An 18,834-nucleotide genomic window follows, 5' to 3' on the forward strand; every position below is an offset into this window, starting at 1 on the left:
CATAATAGTTTTCTTTTACAGAAAACTAAAAAATGCTAACTTTTGTCTCACCGTCTCCACAGTACAGCACACCTTCATGCCCAGTAATTCCCTTAGAGCAGTCTTTCGTCGCACACTATAGACGGTGGTTAAGGGAAGCTTCAGGGAAAACTATTTTTTATTAAGGGGGTTTAGAAGCAATGTTTTCAAAGGGAATTTAGTTTATCTTTTTTGAACCATTTGCGGGGTTTTGGCACGATACTTGTTCATCACTGACTTGAGGGAAAACTATTTTTACAAAGGGAATTTAGAAGCAATGTTTTCGAAGGGAAGTTAGCTTATGTTTTTTGTGAAACATTTGTGGGGTTTTTGCAATATACTTGTTCACCACCTGGCTTGGAGATTCTGTTCACGACTACTGCAGGAACAGTTGAATTGTGAAAATAGCTCGAAATCCTTAAATTCAAATAAAAATTATTCTCCAGTTTATACCAAGGAGGGTTTAAAATTAGAGTTATTATGAATTCCCCTTTTCTTGTGTATACTTCAGTTGAACCGGCAACCCATCACGTGCAGAGAAAAATATAGGCGTGGTTAGCTCTTAAAGAGGTTTTGGGAACAGTCGTTAGACCAGGCAATTCAGAGATTGCAGGTTTCGTCGTAACAGAAGTGGAAGTTTGTGAATTGGGAGGTGTTACATCACATTTGCGAGAATGATGAGTTTTGATGAACTCTCCCCCGTTTGTTCAAATGAACACCAAATGAAATGGTGCCGTTAGAATACAATACATAATATACTGTGTGTGTATGTATATGTATATATATATATATATATATATATATATATATATATATATATATATATAGAGAGAGAGAGAGAGAGAGAGAGAGAGAGAGAGAGAGAGAGGATAGGTCACTGATTGGATGAATTGCATCCGCTTCAATTTCTGTCATATCGGCATACAATAGAAACACATTAAGGACCAATATGAAGTGTAATTATGTATGAATAAATAAATTTGAATACTCATTCAAAATTTATTAGTATCCTAAAAGTCTGCAGTTTGGATTAAGGTACTAGTAATTTCTTAATGAGCAATCTAAATTGGTTAAATGTTGATGTGGTTTTGAATTTAATTAGCATCAATATGTAAAGAAGAATTGAAGGGGAAAGTGGATGCAGAAGTTATTAGAATCCTTAGAATCATGGGTTGTCTGGTCTCACAGTCAGTGTTGATCCGTTTAAATCATAGAATGCATAAGAGAGCAATGATGAAGTTGATGAAAAGAGTAAGAAAAGAAGACTGTGCAACACACTTTAAAAACTGAAGAAAGGGAATAGAAGGTACAACGTCAACAATAACCTTGGTAAAGTTGGGTAAACATCTTGTTTTTATGGAGAATGAAGTGAAACCCTTAGCGGGAAGTTTACCTAAGAGAACGTAATGTCAAGAAGTGTGACAAAAGTTCCATACAGATATGATGAAAAAATAAGCCCATTGTTTTGTTATCTGTTAATCTTGTTTTCCAATAGACATACCTGTGACATAAACAAACTGACGTTAACCCAAGGTGATGACGAAAGCATTGGTAACAAAAATGTTCAGATATTTGCTTGATCACTTTGAAGTACGAGGATTCGTTGGAAAAGGCCAAACCTTTTTATTCTGTTGAAGGCAAGATCAGGATATGAGAGTAGGGAAGTGGGCAAGCAATTAACGTGGTTATGTTTTCAAGGTGTACTGGCTGGCATAAAAAGTCGCCCTAGGTCAATTGCTGGGATTCCCTTGAAAGATATAAGGAAAGAGAGAAAATAACCAAGGTAGATAGATACGGATAGATATGAAATGATGAAATATATAGAAATCAGAAATAATACCAGTCTATCTCAAAAGGGAGACAGTCACAGAAATAGGATAGAATAATTCATGTTCTCTAAGTCACCTTTTTGTTTTCATTATTCAGTTTTTACCCTTATGTAACCTCTCGACAAGGGTGAATATCTGAGCATTATTTAAAGGCGAGATCCCGAAAGGAGAGCATTGGTACCCGTGTGGTTTTAATTTGGAATAATATTTGGGATCTTTTCTTGGAAAACGCGTGACTTCATCCATGTCCAGTACAACATACAAGCATGATTCGTCTGTAAGTTGCTGATATTTACTTCCTTTTTCCTGCTTCGCTTTTGAACACATACATAAAGGAGGACAGGTAACTGTATCTGCGAATGGAGCTTTCCTGGAGAGTATAATAAAAAACGCCAGTGGTAAAAGTGTGTTGGGAAGGAAAACTAACTGAGGTCATACAAATATCTCTGACTCACAGCTGATGCCGGTACTCATTCCCAGCTGGGTCGACTGGTGGGGCAGGCCGGGATCGAACCACAAATCTTTCCAGTGCGAACACAGTGAGTGCTCAACCACTGTTATGCATGATTATGACTTCCCAAAGGTGCCGTTCCACTGGAATCACTGGAATGCTACATAACAGAGAGATAAAACAAGCCTTAAATCACTGAACATAAGCAATGCTTGTGTACAGTGTACACGGAAGTGTGCTTGTGTACACTTTACACACTTTATTAATGAATGTTTTTCCCCTGTTAAAGTAGAGAAAAAACTTTTTTCTTTGAGAGAGAGAGGAGAGAGAGAGAGAGAGAGAGAGAGAGAGAGAGAGAGAGAGAGAGAGAAACATTTTTGCTTTTCGTTCCATCTTTATTTTGTCTACCAAAACTTCTGAGATTTCCACACACCACAGGCACTTGCACGAGGCGATTTCATAACCGTAGGATTAGAAAAGCTGTGAAATCCTAATCCCAGGCATTGATTTATGAATTGCTTTATCTCTCCGTTATCTGATATTGTGGTGGTCTCTCAGTGTAAGAACCCCCTTTTGAACCCGAGGTTCATATAAGACCCGAGATCTTGATAGCTCAAAGCCATCCATTTCACGTACCGTTTCGTTCGGTCATTCCAGATGTGGGCTTCTATTGTTTCGATTCCCAGCTCCGTTTCGAAATCTTTTTTTTTTTTTTCTGCCCTTCCCGGCTTATGATCCTCTTAGGGTATTGCAAATCAGCTGATAACATCGGTGGTCTTTCTTATGTGCAAATGTGTGGCTCTAAGATGGTAGACATTGGAATCCCGTTATGCATTGCTGGTGCGATTGTAGTATATTCCTGCTGTTTTTAAAAATGTTCCTGTAAAGTTTTCTTAAGTAATCATTTTCATTTTTCAGTTGTAATCAACATGGTTTTAACATTTGTTATTTATAATTTGCCCGTCCTAGACATTATGTATGAAGTTGAATACATGAAGAAAGATAATTGGGCAGCCCAAAGGTGGACGGTAATGATGAAAATTACTAGTTTTGGAGTTTTGCATGTAAAATGTACAACTTTCTGCAAGTACAAGTAACCCTCAGAGTTTCCGTACAAGGAAATATAATAATCAGAAGTTGCACCCGTGTTTTTTCTTGATGTCTACGAAAAGAAAATTATTAGTAATGGACTTTTTTAGTACGATATTTTTCTTGACAGAAGCGCAGTTAAGGCATGGCTATACAGGTGTTAAAAAGGACGCTTAATGTATCTACATTTTGTAAGCCTCATGTTCCGCTGCCGCACCTTGGTTTAGCCGGCAAGATTGGCAGCCAGTCATGGAACACCCTCACTGTCATGTGCTTGTGATTCGTCGACGAAACCTGCATCACCTAGCCCGGGTCACCACCGGACTTGGTATTGTAGGCACATTTCCGTCTGCATGCTGTATCAAAAGTGGATCAAATCTCGACAATAAATCAGTATACTCTGGACATCTTGTGTTTGAATTGACCTTCACATTGGTGACCGCCTGGAGCAACCCAATAGAGAAATTGGATCCGAGCCATGCCCAACCTCCGACAACCAGCCACTAATGAATTAATTACGGCTCTTGGCCCTGACTCGTTTTCTTTCGAAAGCTCTTGGTTGTACTCCTCTTGGTAGACAAAGCATTCTACTCACACTGAACCCCTGATAACTAACTGACTAAATATGGTCATGCCTACTGAAACGAAGTCACTACTGTTCTGAATACAGTGCTGAATCTCTGGTAAGCTCTTTCTCAAGAGTGGTAGAAAGATTGTTTCCATAACAAGGTAGATATAAAACTTTTTTTCTCCAATCAAACCCTGGAAACTAATGGTAAAGCTCTGTCTTCTCTCCTTTTTGGCAACAGATCCGTCTGTTAGTTCTGGAGAGCTGAGATACAATTGTGCCTCTGAGATGCCTCAAGTTTGACAAAGAAGACCAGAAACACACTTCCCCAATATAGCGCACTAGCTGTGCACACTGTGGCAGAGGATCACCCACGAAAAAACTCCTGCAGTTCAGTCCTGATCATAGGTTTCTTGCTAGGGCAGGGTGTGAAGTAATGGGAAGGCTTAAATGTAAACACCTCTGTCTAGGTAACTGAAATAAGTAGAGCTTGACTCAGACAGAGCTCACCCAAGGAAAATCTGAATGTGTGTTTTAAAAATCCATCCCTTCTACAAGTCTTCACTCTGTTGCTTGGCTTTGTAATTCTGAGGTATTAAAGTCAATACTGGTGTGTGGAGATGATCAACATGTGTGTGATAGGCTGCAATTACAACAACTGAGCAAATTACTCTACACTTGTGCCACTGCTTTAGAGAGGTGAGTACTCACAATTAATTCCGTTCGTATTTCGTTTGAGGAAAGCATCAGTCCTGTAAGAGAGACACTTCCCTTGTGCATCGCGTGTGCCTGTATGGTTACGTGGTCCTAGCAGTGAAAAAGGACAATTAGTGCAGTGGAGCACAGCCTGGTTGGAATAGAACAAAGGGCTAGAAATCTCATACCAGAGTCATTAGAAGGTCACTGCTCAGAATATGCAGGGTTGTACTCATATACATACATCCATACACACATGCCAATGTATGCACGCTATATATATATATATATATATATATATATATATATATATATATATATATATATATATATATATATATATATATATATATATATATATATATATATATATATATATATATATATATATATATAATTCTGAGTCGAGATAGTGCAAAGACTGAGGAGACTAGTGAAAAGTTTGAGGGTATGTGCAAGAGTAGAAGAGTGAGAGAAAACTCAAGTAAGAGAATGCTTAGGAGGGTAAATGTAACCAAGACGATGAAACAATGATTGATAGTGTGTTCAGTGGAAAAAGTGAAGCAGTAGAATTGTATAAGTACTTGGAAATACTTATATTAGATGATGGTAGCACGGGACGGGAGGTGAGTCACAGAAGAAGTGAAACGAGAAAGAGTTCCTCATTGGACGGGTCGATATCGTTCTCGGCTAGCACTGTGCTGGGCCCGCGTTCGAGTCTCCGGCCGGCCAATGAAGAATTAGAGCAATTTATTTCAGGTGATAGACATTCATTTCTCGGTATAATGTGGTCCGGATTCCACAATAAGCTGTAGGTCCCGTTGCTAGGTAACCAGTTGGTTCTTAGCCACGTAAAATAAGCTCTGTATTTCTTTGTTCGAAATCTATTGCCTAATATATATCTTGTCACATGGAAATTTACGAAAACATGGTCCTGTTGGTTACTAATTTTTCAGATCTAGTAGATGAAGACTTTTTAATACCTGAACTATTATTATATATAATCAGTATTTTACAGTATTTTCACTCAGATGTTGGGGAAGGTGTCGACCTGGAAAAGTTCAAAGCCCCTGTCTTGCCGTTTCCATAGAGCATGTGACCCAATGGGTCATGTATTCTGTATGACCTAATGGGTCGTTTCATGTTCATGTGACTACAGTCCTTCATGAACTGTTTAGATTTTACATGTTTGCATGGGTTCAGGTGATGAGTGTCTGCTTACATTTTCCAAACTGTACAAACTAAATTATTGAAACTTTACACAAAACAAGTACAGGGATCAGTGATATAAGGACTTTTGAGTATTCTGAAATCTCTCCTCTGCAGTTACCAGTTTATTGTAAATTTAGTAATTTGAAATGAGGCAATAGCGCGTCATTTTCAAAATACATTTTCACGAGTTCTACGGCTTCTTATTTTAAATGGACCTAATATTCACTGTCAAATTCTTAGATACTTTAACAGGTAAAAGATTCTTTAACACAGTTTTGCGAATTACAGCAATTTCACAACTGTCCGCCATCCACTGCTAATGCAGGTCTGCGAGTGGATATATAAAGTCATTATGTCTAGAAAATTTATATTTTACATTATACTGGTATTAAATATCACCTTGATATGCAATCGTATGGTTCCTTGGTGTGTTTAGAGGTATGAATTGTATTTATTGTTATTAGGAGAGAGGATTTGCATTCCTTCTTGTCCTTATTAAGATCCATATTAATGAATTAGCTGTTTTGAGTGACAGTAGCTTTGGTTCTTTGATATATTTTAAAATCATCAGAATTACTAGTGATATCAGAATATCATTATTAGTTCCAATGAACTTATTCCACGCAGGAAAAATAGACTTATTAGTAGTTATTAAAAATACTGCGATTTTAGGTATTAATAAAACGTGAGTCTTAAAACAAAGAACACAAGACAAATCCACAGAGCTGGGCCAGAATGGACTGTTGTTATATTCTGATATCAACAATCAGCAAAAGTAACTTAAAGATCTATGCAATCTAGAGTTAGCTTTCAGAGTGTCACAAACAAAAACAAACTTGACTGAAAAACGTACCCATTGGAAAGAGGGGAAAAAAATATCACGTTCCCTTTTCAATGCAATTGTTTAATTTATTATTATTATCATTATTATTATTATTATTATTGTTATTATTATTATTTAACAAGACGGGCATTGAAACATCAGTAAGGGCACCAGTGTAAAAAGGGGAGAGAGTAAGGAAGAATCAATCTCCGTGAAGGATGAGAAGGAAATTACTCACACATCTGCAAACACCCAAGAAGCTTTACCTTGGGGACGCCGCTGAGAAATAAAAAACGAGCATCATCTTAAACCCTCCTGATAAGTTAGGGTGAAATGACTTGCCGTGACAGGGACGCCTTTTGAAGTGACTCCTCGCTTGAGAGATGGTCTTCAAGGATTGGAAGCCTCGCTAATAGAAAGCCTTGTTTGGGATCGAAGTTCATGACCTCTGCTTGAGTGATTGTAAGCGCTTGGTTCTTGAGATGGACAAAATTGTGATAAGTTTACTTTAGCGAATATTGAAAGGGTGTCAGAAATTAGGATGTTTTTTGAGACTTTGGTGGAAAGATAAGGAAATTGCCTTCATAATAAGAGTACAGGTTTCATTGAATGCCATTGGAAATGGTGCGAGAAGTTACTGATTTGAAATAGGTCCTTGTTAAAATTGGTTACTTGTTTGCCTAAGTACAGAGGCCTCTTCATTTTTTTTTATGTTAGTCATCTGTGAACAACGTTGACAAAATATACAATGGTGTCTTCAGTGAATTGCAAATTATTGTCAGTTCAGTTATATAGAAGGTCACAGTTTATCATATAATTTTCCATTTTAAGCTAATCTTATCAAAGGTGCCTCAGATCGAGAGTATGAATATAATAGGATTGATGCTCTTTTCAGTCATCTAGCAGTGTATGTATTTTTGTAGTCAGATCACTCTTGAATATAACATTCAAGGTTTTTCTTTCGTAATCCGTATATTTTAATTATGTCTAAATTTTAATTTACAAGTCATTCTTGTGTTGCCTCAGCATCAGATAACTTGCTTGGTTTTAGCGTCGGATTGTCAGTAATATAATAGTTTGTTTAATTAGCTACTAGTGCACGATTTACTTATCTTTGCTAATATTCTCTATGTAATATTATTAATATTATTATTCAGGAGATAACCCCTTATTCATATGGAACAATCTAACAGGGGCCATTGATTTGAAATTCAAGCTTCCAAAGAGTACAGTAGTGTGTTCATTTGAAAGAAGGTAAAGAAGGTGAAAGGAAATAGAGTAGAGGTCAGTTATTGAAAAAAAAAAAAGAAATTGTAGATTAATAGACAAATAGATAAGATTATAAATAGACTGTGGTATGTTAATGGTACTGTTCTTCATAGACTCTCAATACAACGACGATGAACAGATTTTTATAAAAATAAAATGGAAATTAAGCTGAGAAAAACAAGACTCCATCTTCATTCCAAAAATACAAATTTTATTTTTCACTTTCCTACTCAGAGCTCTTCCCCGATTATGCAAAACATGCTCATTTTAATCAGGTAAGTCTTGTTAATGATCTCATCATGTCGGCAATTTATTCTTGCGTCATCGTTGCGAATCAGATGCGGTGTAAGTTCAGTTCGTCGTGTCATTCTGCGTTGCTCCACGTGCGACCGACTAATTAGGGTTAATTATAGATGTCTGTTACTTGCTTTCGATTGCCTCAGGATTGTACGTGTGTGCATGTAAGTGCAATCGCTTTATTTATATATATATATATATATATATATATATATATATATATATATATATATATATATATATATATATATATTTATACATATATATATGTGTATGTGTATAACTGAATCACGAAAAATATGGAACGTGATGAGCATATAAATAAAGACAAAATCCTCGAAGGAAGAGAAACAATGAGGGTGCTGCAAGGCCTTTCGATTTATAGTCCTTTGCTTAGCAAAGGACTATAAATCGAAAGGCCTTGCAGCACTCCATTGTTTTCTTTCCTTTGGATTTTGTCTTTATATATTATATATATATATATATATATATATATATATATATATATATATATATATTTATACATATATATATATATATATACTGTATATATACATATTTTCCACCATACCCCTGTTATCCATCTAGAGAGGTAGCGCCAGAATAGTACACTCTTCTGCTTTCTCAGCAACTCTGTGTTCGTCTAAATGCCCCTATGCCCCTTTCCCCCGCCTTAAAGTGGGAGATTCTAAAAGGTCTAACTCAGTCTTGGGTAGTATTATGGGATGTATTTGCCAGCAACACGTCAACGCCTCGAGGGTTTATCAGCTGTGTTATTTTCTGACGTCACCTGAAGTGCCCTGTACTTCACTGATCCAAGTACCAGTGTTGCCTAATTTTGTTGATCAGCATACCAGGCGTTTAGCACCCATTTATGCATTTTTACTGTGGTTGGTTCATTTGATAAAAGCAACACAAGTCATTGCCATTCTCATACTTCAACTACAAAATTGCAGATGAATTTCCTGTGCGGAAAGCTTCCACGTTAATCCATTCATTTATCAACACAGCAGATTCGTGTGCAGTGTATTGAACCCCCTCACACGCCCTGTGACCTTCACCTTTGTCTTGCATGCACTGTCACTCTTCCAGGATTTACTCTTCCTTTCCAGTAATTCTGTCTCTTGATCTTTCCAGTGCTTCCCAGATCTTCCTCTATTCTTCTGTCATTTCAGTTCCGAATTTTACACTTCGTCAGCTGGTCATCCTCCAGCCTTTCTTCACTACTGAACTCACTAAACATCCTTTCGCAGTTTTACCTTTTCTTCCACACATCTCCACCTTTTCTCACCGTTACATTTCATTTCAAGATATTTATCCTACGCAACAGTTCGTTATGATAGGCAGCCATTTTTTCTGTCCTTTCCATTCAGCATCGGAACTTCACTTCCATAAAGGAGAACTGGCTCAATCGTACCCTCATACATTCGAAACTTAGCTTCCATAGGCATTCCAAGTCTCTTTACAGATTGCAACCTCCTGTTACCCTCCTCACTACACTTGCGAGTGATTCACCTCGTCTCTCCTTAAATCGATTGGGTGTAATGGAGAATGTAATTTGTCTTGACAGAAGTACACATTTTTTGGAGATTTTGGTCCCAAATCAGTAGGAACTACTGTTGGGAAGTTGCATCCTTGCAGTGATCACTTGCAGGTCTATGATAAGACAAGGAAAGAGAATATTGTGAAAATAGTGAAAGTGTGGCCTCACCACCACCTTGAAAATCGGTTACCACAAGAAGGTGCTGTAGTAATTCATGGTAAAGGCGAAGATGACAGCTTCTAAAATTGACCTTGACCTAGCACCACAGACGACGGTTGCCAAGAGGAATGGAATTGAAAAACATTCAAATGAACATCTGCTTCCATTAAATGTGTTTGTCGACTCTACATTCTTCCAAGGACGTCTAAAGCTCCTTCGAAACTCCGTGTGAAAATCAATCAAGTGACCTTTCGAAGTGACCTACCCTCCGGGTATTTAAAGTCACAAAAAAGGAAAAAATGTTCCTGCCTGTTGTATTTTCATGCTTGGAAGGTCACAAGCATGAGGGAGAGGAGAGCAAATTGAATTCATGCATTTCGGAGGCTCATTTATATTCATGGACCCTTCGAGTATTTCAGTTCCAACGCAACTCCTAATTATGTTAGGATTAGCCTTGTAGCACATGGCCATTAAGTCTCCCCGCTCTGAAAAACTGGAGGGCGACTCTTAGATGTCGAACAGTGTTAATGGCTAAATTGAGGTGGGAGAAAAAATTAGGTATCTCAGTTACTTCTTTCTAGGGATTTGCTGTTGCACAATTTCGCCATCTTGTTGTTTTACTCATTATTGTTTTTTTTTATTTATTTGCTGGTTTTTTGTCTTCTTTTATTTTCTAATTTATTTTTTTATTGTTAACGACATATTTAACTGTATGTATTTTCTTATTATGAACTACATACGAGTATATGCAGGTATATATAAATGATTTTGTCAATTGATATACTCGTTTATATTTAGTTCTGTGATATTTTTTTTCCATTTTTTCTCATTCCATAATAATAGCTGCTGCTACTACTACCAGTAATAATAATAATAATAATAATAATAATAATAATAATAATAATAATAATAATAGCTTGTATTATATGGTAATGTTGATAAAAACATTATTGATAGTAGTCAATCAGTCAGTCAGCATTTTAATGTATAATAGACATGCCTTATATATTATAATGTACACGAATTAAATTTCACTCACAATAAGAGCAGTTTTCATAAAACATCGCAAAATGTCTGTTAAAATCACAAGGTCTATTACCTAAATTAGAGACCCCAAAGAATGGATGGAATCCTTCTGAAAAGATGAAATTTGCTATCAATGAATTTATCAGTAATGCAGTGAGAAAATTCAGTCTAGATTTCTTGATACGATATTGACACAAGATTTGTAAAATATAAATATAACAAGGAAATGTTTAAGGTTGTGCTTGTAATAGGTGCATGAAGAAATGCAGATATTAAAAAATATATCCTGTCTAAAAGATGATCCGTCACGTAGTGGGGTAGAGCCGTCAGTGCACCTCATGCGGTGCACTGTAAGCATTACTTAAGGTTCTTTGCAGTGTCCCTTCGCCCCCATAGCTGCAACCCCTTTCGTTCCTTTTACTGTACCTACTTTCATATTCTCTTTCTTCCATCTTGCTTTCGACCCTCTCTTAACAAGTCATTCAAAGTGCAGCCGCGAGGTTTTCCTCCTGTTACACCTTTCAAGCCTTTCACTGTCAATTTCCGTTTCAGCGCTGAATGACCTCATAGGTTTCAGTGCTTGGACATTGGCTAAATTCTGTATTCAATCAATCAATCAAAAGATAATAAGGATAATGCTTAGTTATCACGTTAAAATACACCAGGAAAAGATTCTGCCCATCGGAAAGGGAATATTCCTCCTCTGCTTATATACCTGGTGACTTTAAAATAAGTAAATACTTTGTGGAACATCTCGGCTTTGGCTCTTGTAAGGAATCTCCTTTTCAGATAAAAAAAAAAGGAAGTTTAATGACATTATTTTCCAGTTTAAATACCTTTTTCAAATAGCTGGCTCGAGCATGAACAGCATGATGTCTTACAAAGAGGCTGGGAACAAACACTCGACTAAATAATTGTCAATATTCCCCCCGACAGTTTTGGATTCTTCCTTTTTCTCGAACTTGCTGGCAAATTCCAGTGCGTACTTATGCACGACCCGCGCGAGCATGCGATGGTCTCCTTTATTTATTTATTTATTTTTTTATTTATTTAATTTATTTATTTATTTTTATTTTTTTATTTATTTATTTATTTATTTATTGGTGCTTTCAAAAACACTTACCTTCTTAAAAGATAAATAGCCAATCCATTACTGTGTCTCAAAGAGTTTTTGCCAGGAGGTTAATGATGAAGAATGAGAAGTAAGGAACCTGATGGCACCTGGGGGCTGGCTGGTTTCTTCAGAGCATCGCTAAAAGAGTATCATTAAAGAAAATGAACAAGGTTTCACTGAAGACTTGGGGAAAAAAATCTTATTAACTTTTTAGTTTTCTGAAAAGATATTTACTGTGCCGGCTTTGTCTGTCCGTCCGCACTTTTTCTGTCCGTCCTCAGATCTTAAAAACCGCTGAGGCTAAGGGAATGCAAATTGGTATGTTGATCATCCACCCCCAGTCATCAAACATACCAAATTGCAGCCCTCTAGCCTCAATAGTTTTTAGTTGATTTAAGCTTAAAGTTAGCCATAATCGTGCATCTGGCAACGATATAGGCCAGGCCACCACCGGGCCGTGGTTAAAGTTTAATGGGCCGCAGCTCATACAGCATAATACCGAGATCTGTTTTTGGTGGCCTTGATTATACGATGTACAGAAAACTCGATTGCGCCGAAGAAACTTCCGGACATTTTTTACTTGTTTGTAGTAATGATGATGTTTACAAACTCTGTTGTGTATGTGGTGGAATCATTCGTGAGCTCACTCGATTTTAATTTTGATTTTTAGTCCCTCACAAGTGCAGCCTCACATTCAAATGTTTGCAAAGATTGATTGCTCTCAGTAAATGTTTTTATTTCGTTTATTCTTGGCTGTCAGCTACACTGTTTCATTGACCTGAGGCGTGGTTATAATGGTAATTGATTCAATTGGAGGGCTAACAAATTATAGTAATCTATGTAATTTTGTAATTTTCTCTCTATTCACTTTCACTGATTATTCATGTGGCATTCCCACGAACTTTAAAATATTCCATTCAGTATTTCAGTTACTTAAGTAAGGTAACTGAAAATCTTGTAAGCAAATACACATTCCCGGTAGTGTATTTATAAATAAATGAAGGTCGATCTGATATATTCATTAAAGAAATACCGCATTTCAAGGGGCATGGAATATTAGAACAGTTAAATAATTGGTATTTGCTTCGAGTGCTCTTAATGTTCAAACAGGCATGTTTCAAAGATTTTGCACTTTTGGGAAACTAAATTCACTGAAGAAAATTCCCTTTAGGGGTTAGTGACATCAGTGTGCCTCACGCAATGCACTGTAGGCATTACTCAAGGTTCTTTGCAGAGTCCCTTCGGTCCCGAGTTGCAACCCCATTCATTCCTTTTACTGTCCTTCCATTCATATTTTCTTTCTTCCATCTCTCTTTCCACATTATTTTCAGCGCTGAATGACCTCTCAGGTCCCAGCGCTTGGCCTTTGGCCTAAACTTTATATTCCCATTCCAATTCCAATTCCTGAGGATAGTTATTCCATCTTTAATGGCTTCTGGAATTTTCTAATCAGATATGAATTCTGCCCTGAAATGGAAGACTGCAGTGTCTGCAAAAATACAAAACTGAGAAAAATGGCAGATACTGCAGTTTCCCCTTGCCTTACTACTGATTTTGCAGGTACTGCAAATGAGGCCCCCTAAATAAAGCATTGAAGAATCATTCTGAAACTGCAGTAACTTGTGTATTAGTGTTTCTCGAGCCCAGTAGGTGGCACATCTCAGTTTCGAAAATTTTGCAGATACTACAGTTTTCCAATTTAGGGCAGAATTGATCTCAGAATCTTTTCCAACTGATAGAGATATATTCCTTAAACGTGAATAGATTCAAAACAAGCATCAGCCTCGTGTGTGAATTCATAATAGGAGCTGTTTTGCGCCATTAGATTCAAAGCCAAATTTTGTTTTACATCAACTGAGTTATAGCCTACACACTCGTTTGTGTGTATTATAACTTTAGAAAATTGGAAAATCTCTCTCTCTCTCTCTCTCTCTCTCTCTCTCTCTCATTTCGAGATAATCTTCAGTTACCTTGCAGCACAACTATTCAAGCCAATGTTGATGAGATCTATTCTCTCTCTCTCTCTCTCTCTCTCTCTCTCTCTCTCTCTCTCTCTCTCTCTCTCTCTCTCTCTCTCTCTCTAGAATGAATCCAGGTAATTATGTGTTGGCTAACCTGTTCTTGATTATTGATCATGAGGACTAAGTGGCGGTCTGTTGCGTCATCTAATTTTTTCCTTTTAACTGGTTGCCAGTTATGTGGTTTAATGCCAATGGCCTACTGTTTTTAGCCTGTCTAGCCAGTCATTAATTTTCCACAATCGCTGATGTAATTTTCTTTTATGGAGATCTTTAAATTTCTTTCAATTTCTTTTCCCCGAACCAGAGGATATTATTATTATTATTATTATTATTATTATTATTATTATTATTATTATTATTATTATTATTATTATTATTATTCAGATGAACCTTGTTCTTGTGGAAAAAGCCATTGACTTGAAATTCAAGCTTCCAAAGAATATACAGCATTATTATTATTATTATTATTATTATTATTATTATTATTATTATTATTATTATTATTATTATTATTATTTATTATTATTATTATTATTCAAAGAAGATGAACAATATTATTATTATTATTATTATTATTATTATTATTATTATTATTATTATTATTTTCGGAAGATGAACCCTATTTATTTGGAACAAGCCCACCAAAGTGGTCCATTGACTTGAAATTCAAGCTTCCAAAGATTATACAGCATTATTATTATTATTATTATTATTATTATTATTATTATTATTATTATTATTATTATTATTATTATTATTATTATTATTATTATTCAGAAGACGAACCCTATTCAAATGGAACAAGCCCACCAAAGTGGCCATTGTCATGAAATTCAAGCTTCCAAAGAATATTATGGTGTTCATTCGAAAGGAGTGACTGAAGATAACGGGAAGAACGGAAAGAAGAAATCACTTCTAGCTGATTGTATTAACTAACGCTTGTAATAAATCATCGTACTGTCATTCTTCTTCTTGTTTTCAGCTGTAAATTGAAATGATAAATCACAGACGAGAGTGACGCATTGTGTGTAAGGAGTCGTAATTTTCGTCTTCTAATAAACTTTATGTTTATTGAATTAAAAATTCAGGAATGAATAGATTGTGCACTCTTTGATTTTAAAGTAATGGTTGGTGTCTTTGAAATTGCACGTATGCCTATTTGAATATTCGTTTTGATTTGCTACAAATTTACAAACATTTATGTTAACGTGCTCTTGAACTTTGTACCGAAATATGTGTGGAGAGCTCTCTCTCTCTCTCTCTCTCTCTCTCTCTCTCTCTCTCTCTCTCTCTCAGTTCGAGATAATCTTCATGCATCTTGTAATAACTATCCAAGCCAATGTTGATGGAATCTCTCTCTCTCTCTCTCTCTCTCTCTCTCTCTCTCTCTCTCTCTCTCTCTCTCTCTCTACCCGCTTTTATTATCCATGTTATCCTCCTTTTCTTTGTCTTCTGGGGCTGGGGGAATCTACTTCAGACAAAGAAACGAACTGGAAAAATTTTCTTTTTTAAATCACGATCCAACTCCCAATTAAAGTGACATACACCTTTCCCTATATTCCAGGAGACAATTTTGAATTCCGCTTTTTCCGCGAACTTGGTAGTAAATTTCGGTGCGTACTTATGCAAGACCCACGCGCGCATGCGCACGCGATTCTCTCCACTTTCTTACCTTTGTCTTTCGAGTGATCGTTTGCTTGTTGGCGTTCAAGGGGGGTTTTTGAAGGAGAGTATCCCGTTAGGTTTATGGGAGGGGAGAGAGAACAAAGGATGATGCATACTTAGGGATATGAGCGTGTGTAATGTGTGTGATTATGGTCTAGATTGGTTGTGTATAAAGGGGAATTACGTTGAGGCTGATCATAAGTTCTGGTTGCCATGTACGTCCAGTGAAGTGTCAAGGTTGGAAAGAATAGAGAGACAAATTTATGTAGCCCTGTTTATATGTTATTATTATTATTATTATTATTATTATTATTATTAAAATAGTTTAACCAGACCATTAGCTGATTAACGGCTCTCATAGGGCTGGCCTGAAGGATCAAAATGAAATGGTGGATGGATCTTAAAGTTTATGATATATATATATATATATATATATATATATATATATATATATATATATATATATATATATATATATATATATATATATATATGTGTGTACATATATATATATATATATATATATATATATATATATATATATATATATATATATATTATACATATATACATACATATACATAAAATGTCTCACCTCACATACATAAATAAAAAAAAATAGAAAGGCGGTCGCATATTCTATCCCTAAACAATTCCCACAGAAAAAAAAAAAAAAAAAGCAGACCACCGCGTAGAACAAATTGTATCTTTGATCACATCGTATAAGAACCCCCGCACTCTCCAATACCCCCAGGAGAGTAGGGCGGCGGGGGGGGGGACGGGGGGAGAGTCACAAGTCGCCTGCATGCAATTGCATTCCTTGAAAGGCTACGACCGTCTCCTTGACTCGCGGCGAAGCCCGCGGCGAGGTTCGCAGTTATTTTTATCGAAAACAATTTTGCCGTCTGATGAATCTCCTCGCAAATGGACGGTAATTGCGTAATTGGACGCGTCGTCCCGGGTTCTTTAAGGACTCTCGAGTGGTCGTAAGTGTTCGTACGTCTTTATCAATGATTTGCTGTCTTGTTACAAAGGCTTATTAAGGCTTATCTCGCTCGGTTCGGTTACGCTTTCACTTTCGTCGGAGGGCGAGCTTGCATGCTGAGTTCTGCTTCTGTTTGTTTATGTGACAGTAACTTGAGAATTGTTGCGACGGATTTTTTCTCTTTGAATTTGATGATACTACATGAGCATTTATTATTTAGTTGAAAGTTACATGAGAATTTTTGCCTTTGTATTCACTGATGTTACTACATGAGCATTTATTATTTAGTTGAGAGTTACATGAGAATTTTTGCCTTTGTATTCACTGATGTTACTGCATGAGCATTTATTATTTAGTCACATGAGAATTTTTGCCATTGTATTTACTGATGGTACTACATGAGTATTTATTGTTTATTTTAAAGTAACATGGGAATTTATGTCTTTGTATTTACTGATAATACCACATGAGCATTTATCACTTGGTTAAAAGTAACGTGAGAATTTTTGCCTTTGTATTTGATGATACTACATGAACATTTATTATTTATTTGAAAGTAACATGAGAATTTTTTCCCTTTGTATTTGATGATACTACATTAGCATTTATTATTTATTTTAAAGTAACATGAGAATTTTTTCCCTTTGTATTTGATAATACTACATGAGCATTTATTATTTAGTTGAAAGTAACCCGAGAATTTTTGCCTTTGTATTTACTGATAATATTACGTGAGTATTTATTGTTTATTTTAAAGTAACATGGAAATTTTTTCCCTTTGTATTTGATAATACTACATGAGCATTTATTATTTAGTTGAAAGTAACATGAAAATTTTTGGCTTTGTATTTACTGATAATACTATATAAATATTTATTATTTATTTGAAAATAACATGAGGATTGTTGCAACGAATTTTTGTTTTGTATTTAGTGACGATACTTCATAAATATTTATTATTTATTTGAAAGCAACATGAGAATTGTTGCAATAAATATTTTGCTTATGTATTTACCGATAACACTAGATAAGTATTTTTATTTTATGTGAGTAAATGATAACGGTTGCAATAAATAGTATACCGATAACACTAGATAAGTATTTATATTTATGAAATTGATTTTTGTGATCATTGCCTTTGTATCTACTGATAACACTACGCGAGTATTTAAAAAGAAATGGTTAGTAAATCATGCCTTTTAATGTTCTCAGTACAATTTTAAAGTATACAAATTTAGTGTCAGCTGTCTATCCGGTTTCCTTGAAAATGTCAAGGGGGTTTGTTTACCAGTTTATGAGTCTTATTCATTTTACTCAAAAGCAAATGACAATATACCCCGTAAGGGGTTTAGTGCCGTCAGTGCACCTCATGCGGTGCACTGTAGGCATTACTTAAGGCTCTTTGCAGCGTGCCTTCGGCCCCTAGCTGCAACCCGTTTCGTTCCTTTTACTGTACATCCTTTCATATTCTCTTTCTTCCATCTTGCTTTCCACCCTATCTTAACAATTGGTTCACAGTGCAATTGCTAGGTTTTCCTCCTGTTACACCTTTCAAACCTTTTACTGTCAGTTTCCCTTTCAGCGCTGAATGACCTCTTTGGTCCCAGTGCTTGGCAGCCTAAATTCTATATTCACAATTCAAATGAAAGACGTAAAAATAGCAATGTGTGCTGTCAGTCATTAGGTTCACGTGATGATGAAAATTAAATAATAAAATTATACGTAAAAAATTTATGTTCATCATAATGGGATATCATGTCATGAAAAGTCACGAATCATTCATACAATGATTTGATCATGTCCCTGCACATGCTATAGTCTTTCACTATATTTTCTGGTTCAGGCAGAATTTTTGGAATTAAACACATTTCCTGAACAAAACCGTATTGTAACGGTCTTATTTCTCGTTTATTCATTCGCTACAATATCTTGTTTTTGTAGCTAAGCACTACAGATTTCTTATTACTGGGAATCCTCCACCTTGTGGTATCGGGAATACGGGAATAGTCGCAGGAGGTAACAACTGGAATGGACCTCAGTATTCCTTTCTGTAACTTCTTTCAAATGAA

The 18,834-nt window shown here is 35.9% G+C and overlaps 1 protein-coding gene across 2 annotated transcripts in view; it reads left to right on the forward strand.

Moving 5' to 3' along the window:
- LOC136838440 (N-acetylated-alpha-linked acidic dipeptidase 2-like) overlaps positions 1–18,834 on the forward strand; it is a 215,948-nt gene that overhangs the window by 89,638 nt on the left and 107,476 nt on the right. The gene's annotated exons all lie outside the window — the stretch shown is intronic.

This window comes from Macrobrachium rosenbergii, chromosome 5 (assembly GCF_040412425.1).
Source record: "Macrobrachium rosenbergii isolate ZJJX-2024 chromosome 5, ASM4041242v1, whole genome shotgun sequence".
Taxonomy (NCBI): domain Eukaryota; kingdom Metazoa; phylum Arthropoda; class Malacostraca; order Decapoda; family Palaemonidae; genus Macrobrachium; species Macrobrachium rosenbergii.